The sequence below is a fragment of the Symphalangus syndactylus genome, chromosome 8 (genome assembly GCF_028878055.3).
Source record: "Symphalangus syndactylus isolate Jambi chromosome 8, NHGRI_mSymSyn1-v2.1_pri, whole genome shotgun sequence".
Classification (NCBI taxonomy): Eukaryota; Metazoa; Chordata; class Mammalia; order Primates; family Hylobatidae; genus Symphalangus; species Symphalangus syndactylus.
Genome location: NC_072430.2, coordinates 126,663,280 through 126,677,047, shown reverse-complemented (window position 1 = coordinate 126,677,047; position 13,768 = coordinate 126,663,280).

The following is a 13,768-nucleotide window of genomic DNA, read 5'->3' as shown; positions in this document are numbered from 1 at the left end:
GTGCTGTTTGCAGAAAAGAGGAAGGGTCCTAGATAGACTAACCATTAAAAGTCCATGACAGTATCCGCCTGATCTGTCTTTACAAAATCCCCTTGTGAAGACATTTCAAAATAGGACATTAGCCAGCCATGGCCAATTTAATCATGTTGTATGCTTTGGAGTAGTGACATCAATTAATGTCTGTGGCTGAATGAACTTAGTTATTTAATAATTGCAATTTAATATTTCAGGTTACATGCTTTCCTAGTATTGCAAATCAGCACTTCATAGGGAACTGTTTTGTTATTATTTTCCTGTGGTGAATGATATGATGAAATTACACGGTGCCACTGGATTTTACACAGAATTGGCATCCACATTAGTTTCTACCAGTTTCTCCAGGATTGGTCGGGGTCAGTCATATAATGTAGTCTTCTTAGGGTAGCTGTTGACCCGAAAAGGCCTTCATGAGGCCTGGGTAGATGACCCAGGCCACTTGGCCCTTTAAATCTACCCTTGAATACGAATCAACAGAGCTTGGCACAGTGTGTACAGGTTGAATGACTGCCCCAGGCCAAACCTAATGTCTGGTGGCTTCACCCTAAATAATCCAATGCCATAGAAATGGAATGTCATATTCCATTTTCACCTTACTCTCACTTTATTATTATTTATCTATTATCTCCTAATTTCCGTGATTGCTTGTTATTCATGGACAACCTAATTCAATGCTTTGCACATAGAAGGCTCTCAAATACTTCTGTCCTCATCATTCTATTGAAGCAGCTCTGGCTCAGATCACCAACGTTGGTGTTAGGACAAGTGTCAGAGAAGTCTTTTCTTAGACTTCAATGTACATTAGATTTCCTCAATTCAGCTAGCTCATCTTGCCCTTTTTTGCTTTCACAGCACTATGATTTACAATTACCTATTAGTGTGTGTATTTGACTAATGTCTTCCTGACTGTAACCTCATGAAGGGAGGTACCATATCATTGTTCATTCTTGGGATGTCCTCCATCTGACATAGGGCTTGGCATATTAAGGTGCTCAAAACAAAAGATTTCAGTGACTGAATGAGTCAAATTGAGAGTTTATTTTTAAGTCACATTCCTTCAGGAAATGAAATCTGCCTCATGCAACAGGTGATTGTAGGTAATAGAGGTGGGGAAAGTAACAAAGAAAATAGAAGGTGGCCAAAATACAAAGCCAATATAGGTGTTTTCTTTTTTTCTTTTTCTTTTTTTTTTTTTTTTTTTTTGAGATGGAGTCTGTCACTGTCTCCTGGGCTGGAGTGAACAATGGCACGATCTCGGCTCACTGCAGCCTCCGCCTTCTGGGTTCACATGATTGTCTTGCCTCAGCCTCCCAAGTAGCTGAGATTAAAGGTGCACACCACCATACCCGGCTAATTTTTTGTATTTTTAGTTGAGATGGGGTTTCACTATGTTGGTCAGACTGGTCTTGAACTCCTGACCTCATGATCCATCCGCCTCAACCTCCCAAAGTGCTGGTATAAGAATAGAGAAAGGGGCATCTGGATGTTACTGACTCCTATCGAGCTTCTAAGTCAGTGGTTCTTAAACCTGGCTGCCTATTAGAATCACCCAAGGGGCTTGTAAAATTTCCTCTTTGTGTCACCCTTTGGGAATTGGGGCTGAGGAACCAGCATAAATGCCGATAATCTGGCTACTGTTATTGCTGTGAGTAATAACTATCCTTTTTCTCTGACCCAGGAGTCTTTTTGCCTTCTGCCAGCATCCATGAAATGGAGGCAGGCTGACTTTTAGCTTGCAAGTAGGATAAAAACTCAAACCCTTCATAGTTCTGGACATAATCTAGCTGTAATCATGAGTTTATAGAAAATTCAAGGTAAAGAGAGCAGGTTAAACAACATTACAAGGATATAATCAGCCAAATACAGAATGTGGGAAATTCTACAGGAAACATAATGCTGTTTCTTCAACAAATAAATAACATGGAGGAAAATAGTGAGGAATTGTTGTATATTAAGGAGACTTAAGAGACTAACATCAATCAAATGAAATGTATGAACCTTATTTGACCACTATTTCAGCAAATAAACTAAATAAACATTTTTTAAATGGAGAAAAGTTAACAACTGGATATTAGATGCTGTTAAAAATAATTTATTTTGGGGGGGTGTAATAACGCTTTTATGCTTATAATAAAACAAAAGCATCTTTATTGATAGGAGGTAATACTAAAGTGTTTAAAAGTTAAGTAATAAAGCCCAAAGATTTTATTTAAAACAAAAAAAAATTGGCTGGGCACGGTGGCTCACACCTGTAATCCCAGCACTTTAGGAGGCCGAGGTGGGTGGATCATGAGGTCAGGAGATCAAGACCATCCTGGCTAACACGGTGAAATCCTGTCTCTACTAAAAACACAAAAATTAGCTGGGTGTGGTGGTGGGTGCCTGTAGTCCCAGCTACTCAGGAGGCTGAGGCAGAAGAATCCCTTGAACCCGGGAAGCGGAGGTTGCGGTGAGCCGAGATCGCACCACTGCACTCCAGCCTGGGCGACAGAGCGAGATCCTTCTCAGAAAACAAAACAAAAACAAAGCAAGACAAAACAAAAATAAAGCAAAACAAAACGAAAACGAAACTTGTACTCTTTATCTCAAAAAACCAGGGTTTGCGATAGATGAAATAAGAATGAAAAGGATAAACATAAGACTCAGTTTTGTTTCTTTAGGATTTCACAGTATATTGGGGATGTATATTGTCTCCCAAAATCTTAAAGATATTTAAAAGATTTTTTTGATACACTGTAAGCTCATAAGAGAGGAACCATATTGGATTTAATTTCCTAATAGCTACTAAGATGTGATATTATGGTTTTATTGAATGAATGAATGAGTAAATGAATGAGTGCTTCATAGGAGTCCCAGAATATCATTGTCTTTGAGTCTCCAACAGAAGAATATCTAATATCATAAGCTCCTCCCAAATACTTTGTTACTATGTAGGAGAGTTTCTGGATGGCTAACCAATATTTCTTTCTGTAGAAATTGGCATTCATTCATTCCCTCATTTATTTAACTGTGCTGGAACATAGAGATATTATACAAAGACATAATACATCTTCCCTACTCTAAAAAATGTCAACATTTAGAAAAGAGGGACAGACGTGTTAAAAAAAATAGATGTCCAAAAGTACTATAGGAACTTTGATAGAAGTAGGTACTGGGCATAGTCAATAAAAAAGTGATCATTAATTTATGGAGGCTAGCCAAAAATAACTTGTGTTGGAAGTGACCCTTGGGCTAATTTTAAAATGTAACTTATTTAAGGCAGATTTTTATAATCATATAATTCATCCATTTCAAGTGTATGATTCAAAGATTTTTTAGTAAATTTACCAAGTTCTACAAATCTCACCATGTATCAGTTTAGGAACAATTTCCTTGAGCTGGATTTTGAAAGATGAGTAGGTTTTTTAGAGAGACAAGAGAGGAAAAGGGTATTTTTAAAAACGGGAAAAGAATGAGCAAACAACTGCAATATTAGCCAATGTTAATAAAGTGTTTATTACGTGCTCAGCTAAGAGCTTTACATGGCTTATTTAATTTACTCCTCATAACAAGACAATGATGTAGGTAGCATACTTATAACCTTCATCTTACTGATGGGAAAGCTAAGGTACAATGAGTATATGACCTTAGATCACATCAGTAACAAGTGGTGGAGTAGAACTGGAATTCAAACCCAGGCAGTCTACATCCTTAATCACTGTGCTTTCTTGATTGGAAGTCCCTGAGTTCTAAAAGCAGAGTGGTATAAAGGAACTTGAATGACTTGAGTGCAGAGGAGTGGGAGTGGACAAGAGCATTGGGCTTGCTGTGATGGGCTCCAGATTCTGTCTGTTGTGATTGATGGATTATAGAGATGAAGAAAGAAGAGGAAAAGCAGGTTTTATTGAGTTTGAGATTCCTGAGGGTCATTCAGGTAGAAATATCCAGTGGATGTTTTTTTCTTTCTTTCTTTCTTCTTTTTTAAAAAACCCTTCTTCCTTCACAGTGAACCAGTAGGTGTTTGGATAAACACAACTAGGCTTGTGATAAAGTTTTAACTCTCACTGGCACACAGTTGGTAGCTAAAGCCAGGAATGTGAATAAGATTAGACAGAAAAGGCACAAGGAATGAGAAGGGTAGGAGTAGGACAGAACCCTGAAGGATGTAAAGTTTTGAAGCTAGAGCAAAGGAACGTGCTGTGGACTGAATTTTATTCCCCCAAATTTCATATGTTGAAGACCTAATCCCCAATGTGGCTGTATTTGGAGACAGGGCTTCTAGGAAGTAAAAAATGTTAAATGAGATAATAGAGGTAGGGTTCTAATCTTACAGGATTGGTGGCTGTATAAGAAGGTGGAGGGAGAGAGAGAGAGATCTCCCTCTTTCCATGGGCACACATCAAGGAAGGGCCCTATGAGGACATAATAAGAAGGCGAGCACCTGCAAACAAGGAAGAGAGCTCTTACCAGAAAGCAATCCTGCTGGGCCTTAATCATTTTTTGTTGTTTAAGCTACCCATTGTATGGTATTTTGTTATGGCAGTCCTAGTTGACTAAGACAGAAGAGGACCCAACTATGCTGCCTAAGAATGAATGATCAGAGAGGGAGGAAAAATGCCAAGATCAAATAGTGTCATGGAAGTCAAGGGAAGAGTTTCACAAAGGGAAGAGAAAACTGGATATGCTCCCAAAATGTCATAATGTTTGACACCTATCCATTATATTGGACAAATAGGAAGTCATTGGTAAACTTGCCAGGGTGTGGAGGGCATGAAGCAGAAACCAGATTGTAGTGGGTTGAAGAATAAATGTGAGTTGAAGAAGTGGATTGCCTAAAAACACTTTGCATTGGCCTCACCTGGGAGCATGTTGGAAGTTCAGACTCTCATGTCTCACCCTAAATCTGCTGAATCACGATCTCATTGATTATGAGATCAATCAAATCTTATTGAACGTGATCCTCAGATTCATGCACAAAGTTTGAGAAGGACTGGGCTAGAATTTAGATTATTTCTTCTAAGAAACTACCTGAAAATAGAAGGAGAGAGGATTAGAAGATAGTCAGGGGGAAGCAAAAGTGAATTTTTGGTTTTAAAAGTGAGACACTTGATTCTACTCACAGTCTGGTAAGGAAGGAATCAGAGGAAAACGAGAGATTAAAAATGCAAGGGCAAGAAAGAATAACCAATGGCACAAGGACATAAAGGATGCATTCAGAACTAGGATGAAGGAATTAGCCTTGCTTGTGAGTAGGAACACCTCCCCTTTCAGCCTGGGAAAAGAGAAGTGGTGGGTTATGTAGATATGGATTTTTAGGTAGAGGTTAGGAGGTGAGGGAATAAGCGTCAAAAAGCCTCGTCTTTTTTTCTCTCTGAAGTTGGAGGCATGAACACCTGCTGAAAGGGAGGAGTGAATGGGCTGAATGAAAATGAGAATCCATGGGTTCTGGGTTGGATAGGAAAGTATGTCCCTATGAAAGCATAAAGGAATGAAATGACAGGGAGGGACTGAGAACTGGAATACTCACTGAAAGTCATGAGGTCAGGAGAGGTCAAGGATGGGTATACTGGAGTTAAATATGCCCAGAGTGAGACTGTTCTGGACAATGACAATGTCTTGAGAATGGCCAGGGGAGTGGGTGGCTAATGAGTGGTAAAAGATCGCTGGGATTATGGAGATTTTGAGCAGAGTATGTCAAACATATTGTCAAGGTGGGTGTTGAGGTCATCCATGATGACAACAGGATGAAGACAGAAGGCTGGATTAGACTCAGTTTCCAAAATTCTCAAAGGGAGATTCATTATGGCTTCCAGGAGGAAGGTGCAGAGGATAGAACAGAAAGATGGGATAAACTGCAGCAAAGAAAGGATTTTGTGTAAGAATGGAAAAGTAATGGCTAACAGGTGACAATGGGGAGCAAGCAGCATGAGGACAGCGATTCTGAGGCCTGGTTGTGTAAGGAGTTGGAGGGCCAGGAAGGGAGCAGTACAGCATGTTCTATGCTGCTCCCAGCCATCAGTTCCTGCTATGAGCTCTTGTGTTGCTGCCTGCAAGTCACACTGCTTCTTTTGCCTCCTAGCCTGTCAGTCCTTCCCATGATCACTGGCTGTCACTGTGCTGAACTGCTCCTCATCTGCAGCCTCTACAGGTAGCACGTCTGTTTCAGCCCTCTTGCCTCAAAGCCCATCGAGAAGGATGAGACTCTTAATGGTCAGTGGGGCCTCCAGTATGTGAGAGATGCTCAGTAACTGTTGGTGTTCTTGCTTCCCATCTCCTCTTTCTCCTTGTAAGTTTTGTAGACAGGAGAGTAGAGCTCATGCAGACTGGGAGATGCAGAGGGGAGGGGGTTGAGAAGAGTCTAGAGAAATATTACTCTATTTTTAGTAGAAATGGGGTTTCTTCATGTAGGCCAGACTGGTCCCAAACTCCTGGCCTCAAGTGATCTGCCCCCCTTGGCCTCCCAAAGTGCTGGGATTACAGGCGTGAACCACTGCACCTGGTCATATTCTTGTATTTCTTAGCTATCCATGTTTAAACATATCCCAGCCACTTCTGTACTTCATTGCTGAAGTCACATTTGGCTGCCAGCATATATAAAGTGGGGAAGCATGGGATATTTTAAACCTGGAGAGTGGCAGGATCAGCCTTGTGTTTGGGGAAGATAATTCTATAGACATTTAAAAGTATGAATTGGGGTCGGGTGCGGCGGCTCACACCTGCAATCCCAGCACTTTGGGAGGCTGAGGCAGAGGGATCACGTGGTCAGGAGTTTGAGACTAGCCTGACCATTTTTAGTAGAGACAGGTGAACCCTATCTCTACTAAAAATACAAAAATTAGCTGCATGTGGTGGCGCGTGCCTACAGTCCCAGTTACTCAGGAGGCTGAGGCAGAAGAATCGCTTGAACCCAGGAGGCAGAGGTTGCAGTGAGCCGAGATAGCGCCACTGCACTCCAGACTGGGTGACGGAGCAAGACTCCATCTCAAAAAAAAGTATGAATTGGCAGGCGAAAGGTTAGGAATGAGGAGGTAAGTAAAGACTTAATCGAGCTTTAGAATGGTTGAAAAGATGCTGATGCTTAGGGTGATTTGGAGTAGAGCTAGGTCTGAATCAGAGAAATTGGTGGAAGGTGGTTTCAAATCATGTAGGCACATAGGGTTAAGAAATTAAATCAGCATGGGTCAGCACTGAGAGGAAAAGGAAAGAGGTATGAGAGTTATTTATTCTTGTAAAGATGGAATTCAAATTGGGTTACAATTACCTTATGTGATCATTAGTTTCATTATTCAGTTATTCTTTTAATTCTTCCAGTTGTTTGTTCATATGGTTCTATTTAACTAACATGGGAACTCTGACTAAAGTTTCATACCAGTTGTTACCTCAGTAGCCAGGAACTAGAGAACTTTTATTTGTAAATTAAGAATATAAGAACTTCTATTTGTAAATTAGGAATATAAGTTGTAGAATTCAACTTATATTCTTGTATTTCTTTTTTTTTTTTCTTTGAGACAGAGTCTCACTCTCTCATCCAGGATGGAGAGCAGTGGCACCATCTCAGCTCTCTGCAACCTCCATCTCCCTGGTGGAGCAATTCTCATGCCTTAGCCTCCCAAGTTGAGTAGCTGGGACTACAGGTATGCACCACCACGCCCAGATAATTTTTTGTATTTTTAGTAGACAGAGTTTCTCCACGTTGGCCAGTCTGGTCTTGAACTCCTGGCCTCAAATGATCCGACTGCCTTGGGCTCCCAAAGTGCTGGAATCACACGCGTGAGCCTCTGTGCCTGGTCATATTCTTGTATTTCTTAGCTATCCATGTTTAAACATATCCCAGTCACTTCTGTACTTCATTGCTGATTTCTGAATTGGTCTAAAACAAACTATGAGAATGTGTAGCTGTCAATATTGTCTGTCTGTCTGTCTGTCTATCTATCTATCTATCTATCTATCTATCTATCTATCTATCTGTCTGTCTGTCTGTCTCTAATATTATAGATATAGCCAGATTGAAACTGGGAGGCTGGAGTGAGGTGAGGGAGAAGGAATTGTGCACATGCTATAACAGAGCTTGCCAATATACAATAATCCGGATTTGTCCATTACTTAACTGCTCCTTGGTCAAATTTCTTCTGGGTGGTGATATAATTTTATTAGATAAACCTTTGACTTGCAAAAAGGAAATTATTGATTAAATGTGTGTTTTTGTAATAAAGGCACAGGGTTCTATGAGTGTCTTAGTCTGTTTGGACTGCTATAATGAAGCACTGTAAACTGAGTGGTTTATAAACAACAGAAATTTATTTCTCACAGTTCTGGAGGCTGGGAAGTCCAAGATCAAGGTGCTGGTGGATTGACTCTCTGGCTCGGGCCCACTTCCTGGTTCATAGATGGCACCTTTTTGCTTTGTCTACATATGGCAGAAGGGATGAACTCTGGTCTCTATTGCCCTTCTTAACAACACTAATTCAATTCATAAGGGCTTCACCCTCAAGACCTAATTACCTCCCAAAGGCTACACCTGCTAATACCATTGAACTGGGGATGAGGTTTCCACATAGGAATTTTGAGCACACGTGAATATTCAGCAATTAATGAAGCCTCTTTGTTATAAGTTCAGGCCTGCCTTAGATTCTTTTGAAAATGGGAAAATCTTCTTACATGAGGCTAAGTACATTTGATAAAATGTGCTTTAGGAGCAAGATCTTACGGAGGAGTAGAGCACGATAGTTGACAGGTAAGGATTAGATGGCCCCTGTTTGAGTCCCAAATTTCTGTTTCCTGAGCAAGTTAATTGTCCTTTTAAGCTTCATTAGTTTCATTTGTAAAACAAAATGTAAAATAACAGAATCTACTTCTGAGAGCAGTTAGGAGAATTAAATGAGATAATATGTACCAAGCCTTGCCACAGTGTCTGGCACATAGAGGGGTCTCAACACTACTGGTCACCAATGTCCCTTTTTACAGAGATCTGCAGAGTTTACAGTAAGAAAAATTACTTTTCTGTTCAGAACTATAACTAGAAAATTTGTGAAAATTTGGAGAAGGAAATGAGATGGAGATACTTCTAGATACAAGAGCCAGAAAATTATTGCAAGGGAAAAGAAAAGATTAACAAAATTGGTAGTCACAAGGTGCTGGAAAGTGAGAAATAAATCAGTAAGTCACTGTCTATCTATGAGCCTCACTTTTATCATTAAGTAAAATAGGGACAATATTTCCTGCTTGGCTCATAAGGAAAATATAAGTATCAGATGATAAAAGAGGAGCCTGTGAAAGTGCTTGGTAAACACGAAGGGGAGTAAACATATTGCATGAATGCAGCTGTTTAGGAAATGGCAAAATGCCATCTTTCTCAAAAACCCTGCACACTACAAGGGGCTATTTCTTGACTTCCACAATTTGAGAGGAACAATTTATGTGGAAACCTATAAAACAATCCAGGAGTCCAGTGTTTCATGTTGTTTACTGATATGATATGACAGGGAAGGCCTGGGTTGGTCATTGGGCCTAGATCGTGTTCTTTAGTTTTCTGATTGTTTGAACCAGGAACAAACCTAACCCTAACCCTAACCCTAATTCTAACCCTAACTGAGACTAACTGAGAAGTAGACCCTCTGGGTCTACTAACCCTAACTGAGACTTCATCCGTCTGGGTTTACTTCTTTATCTGTAAAATAATTTCTATCTTACATGGTTATTTTCAGGACCAAAGATTTGGTGAAAGATCCAAAATAAAATGTCTTATACGAAGAATCCATTGATTATTTTATTCATTTGAAATGTAGATATTTTGAAAATTAGGTGAGGTAAAGCATAACAATTTACCACTCCTCCACAGGATGGAATATTATGCCACCCTGACCACTCATGTTTGTGAAGAAAATTTAAAAATGTGGGAAAATGTTTATGAAATAACAGTAAGTGGGTAAAAAGAACATGCATAGGTGTGTACACACAGAAAGGGAAACTAAGAAGATATACACCAAAATGTCTACAGCAATTGTTTCTGATTATTGGAATGCAAGTTTTTATTTATTTATTTATTTTTACTGCTTTAAAGTTTCCTGCCTTTTCCAAATTTTTTAAGTAATACGGACATGTTGCTACTTAGTAGGGAAAAAATTATTTTACTCTGTCTGTGTGTGTGTGTGTGTGTATGTATGTGTGTGTGTGTGTGGTGACAGCATCTCACTATGTTGCGCAGGCTGGTCTCGAACTCCTGGGCTTAAGTGATCCTTCTGCCTCAGCCTCCCAAAGTGCTGGAATTACAGGCACGAGCTACTGCATCTGGCTGAAAACAGTTATTTTTAAAAAAGCAACAAGATAGTGCATGTCGAAGGTCTGCAAACAGTGCCAGGCACACACTGAACAGGCACTCCCTAGATGTTAGTAGAATCTGAATGCAGACTCTTAAAAAACAGAAATTGTGGAGGAGGGATATATGTTCAATGCTCTGCCATCAGACAGTTGTTCAAAGGAAGTGAATAGAAAGACAAGATCCATCAACAGTGCCACCGCTATGAGGCCAGCACATAAGCCCTGAAGTGGATGTTAGGAAAAACCTTGACCCCCTAACCCTGAACGGGTGCTGTGACTACTTCTACATCCTTCAGGACAAACAATTAACAATTAAGCTGCTCTTGTTCTGGGTACAATCAGAACCACGTGAAGGATTTAAAATATCACTGAGATGACATGTTACAGAGCAGCTGGCTGGCTGGAGGGGTCCTGTAAATGTCACAAAGAAACTTATACTAATAGGGAAGGCAGGAGACAAAAATAATAACAATAATTCTTTGCATTCATGTGACATCTTTCATCTGAAGAGCTCAAAGTATTTTACAGATGTTATATCCATTAAAACTTAGGCGGCAAGCATTATTCTCCCTGGATTACAGATGGGGAGGGAACTGTAATCCTGTCACTTAGACTAAAACTGGAATAAACATGTAATTATCTTTGAGGGGAAATCTTTCTAATGTAACCCTTTCCTTCTGCAGTTTCCTCTTGCTTCTGAGTGAGTAGGACAGGTCACATCCTTGGGCCTGGAATATCTGCTGCAGGTATCCAAACACTGAAATGAGATCACCTCTCAGTCTTTTTTTTCCAGATGAAACATATTTAACTTTTCAAGTCTTTCTTCAGGAGCCTGAACGTCCCTTTTCTCATTTCCCTATAACCTGGGGATGGTTTTCAAGTTGAGTAACTAAAACCAGTGCCTCCTGCTTCGGCCCAAATTGACCAGCGACTTTACCTGAATAAGCTGATAGTCTTGAGGTTAGATTTGTGTTTTTGCAGCTGGGCCTTTCACGAAGATACGTTGTTTTGATTATGGCATTTTTCTGATAAGGCAGCGACTTCCATTTCCGATTTGCACAACCTTCTTGGTTCCTTTTTTTCTTTGATTTGGAAGTTAATCTTTTTAAAAATGTGAAGTAAATTGACAATATTGGAAAGAAGAAAAAACATTTAATTCTGTTGTCTACATAACAACTATTACTATTTTTGCATATTCCATTTTGTCTTTATTCATATTAATCTTTTAAGATTGTCAAAGTAATACTGTATATGTCATTTTGTAATCTTTAAATTGCATTCTGCTTTTTTAAAATTAATTTTTCTTTTTCTTCACTCTATGACTCTAGCCAAAGATGCATTCTGCTTTTAAGATCACATTACATTATAAGCATTTTTCTCCACTGCCTCTTACATTAATGACATGTCATTAATATACCACTGGTTATCATTACTGACATATTTAATATTTGGATCTAGCTCTGATCCCTATTAATGTTTCGTTATGATTTAGCTTAATGAAAAACCCTGCCCATTGGCTACAACTCATTTTTTTTTCTGCTCATAGATTTTAAACTTCTTTCCCACCGTTTCCCAAACTGTGTTTTTTTTCATGATCTCTATGTTAAGTTATCTTAGCTTGTAAATTGAGATGGTCTCTCTGTTTTGCCATCATATGAACACATAAACCTACATAAACTAGGTTTCCCTCTGTGCCCTACAGAAAGATGGTCTCTTGTCTGTTAAGTCAAAGCACTGAAATTGTCTTCTTTAGCCATTAATAGTCCTTGATCCTTTTCCAGGGTAGGATGTACTTCAGTTACACAGCTGGGAAGGAATTTTTTTTTAAAATAGAATGTAGCTCAATGAAAACTTTGGAATTAAAGTTTTTGGAAAACAAGTAAGCAAAGCAAATTTGTCGCAAGATTAGTTTCCCCGTGGTGTCTCTCTCCTGCAGCCCTTTGCGTTGTTTATGTTTACGTGAAGTAGAATGAGGGAGAAAGTGGTTTCAGGACATACTTGACCCGCAGCTCAAAAAACTGGACTGGATTCATCCGTAGAACTGCTTCAGATCATGAAACAATGAAACCTTTTCAAGTGGGAGATAAAGTAATGGGAAGTGGCAGGAGAAAGGTAGGAATGCAGACAGTAAAACAGCACAGAGTGACTGTGATTAAGATCTCGGGGAATCTGAGACATCAGGTTCTGTTTCACCATACCCTCCACCAAATGCCTCCTTCCCTCTCTGCCCATGATTTAGTTCTGGCACTTTCCAGTAACTGCTGTCGTGAAGTAGACCTGGCCCAGTTCCTTCCCTTTACTTTCCATCTCTTATCCTTGAAGGTTTATGGGTGAGGCCTGCCTATCTGCAGACAGGCTTTGGTTGCTGTGAAGCTGAGACACTGTTCTTGCTGGAGACCACCTGAGAGTAATTAAGCAGCCTCTCCTACCTACAGCTGAACCGACTGGTTCCAAAATTATATTTTCCTGGAACATCTTGTTGAACTGGAATGCTTTGGCGGTTAAGAAACCACTGCTCACACCTGAACAAATCAGTCTGTTTTTCCTGAAATGTAGTACATGTTCACCTCCTGGCACACTAAGGTAAATGGCAGATCCAATTGTCTGGCTTAAGCAGAATGTGGTGAGATCATTATATCATCATGGAGCCTTAAGCTAAAGCTTGCAGAAAATCAAGAGCTATACTGATTGATTTGTAGTCTAATTATATAAGCAGGCCAGATGAAAAAGTCCAGAAAAAGAAAAGACTAGTGGGCATGTTCAAAAGTATTTGGAAAAGGTGAGTCTACCTCCAACAAGGTTGATTTTCCAAAGAAACAAAGTTTTTGAAATATGAAATAATTCTTTTTTTTTTTTTGAGATGGAGTCTTGCTCTGTCGCCCAGGCTGGAGTGCAGTGGCATGATCTCAACTCACTGCAAGCTCCGCCTCCCGGGTTCACGCCATTCTCCTGCCTTAGCCTCCCGAGTAGCTGGGACTACAGGTGCCCGCCACCACGCCGGCTAACTTTTTTTGTATTTTTAGTAGAGACAGGATTTCACCGTGTTAACCAGGATGGTCTCGATCTCCTGACCTTGTGATCTGCCTTCCTCAGCCTCCCAAAGTGCTGGGATTACAGGCGTGAGCCACCGTGCCTGGCCTAAATATGAAATAATTCTTACATGGCATGTATAAAACACACACACACACACACATGCACACACACACACACACAAAATCTATTGCCCACACTCTACCCTTTCTCTTGGAAAATAAGTAAACTCTTTCAGGATTCAGGGTTCTGGTCCATACTTTCATACCATTATTATTATTTTCCACTTCTTTTTCTCTGGGCAAAAGGCAATAATTCTGTGCTAATTTGTAGGGAAATCTGAGAAAAAGAGAATGTCAGAATTAATTCAAAACAAATGCTTAAAAAGCACTTAACCAAATGTATC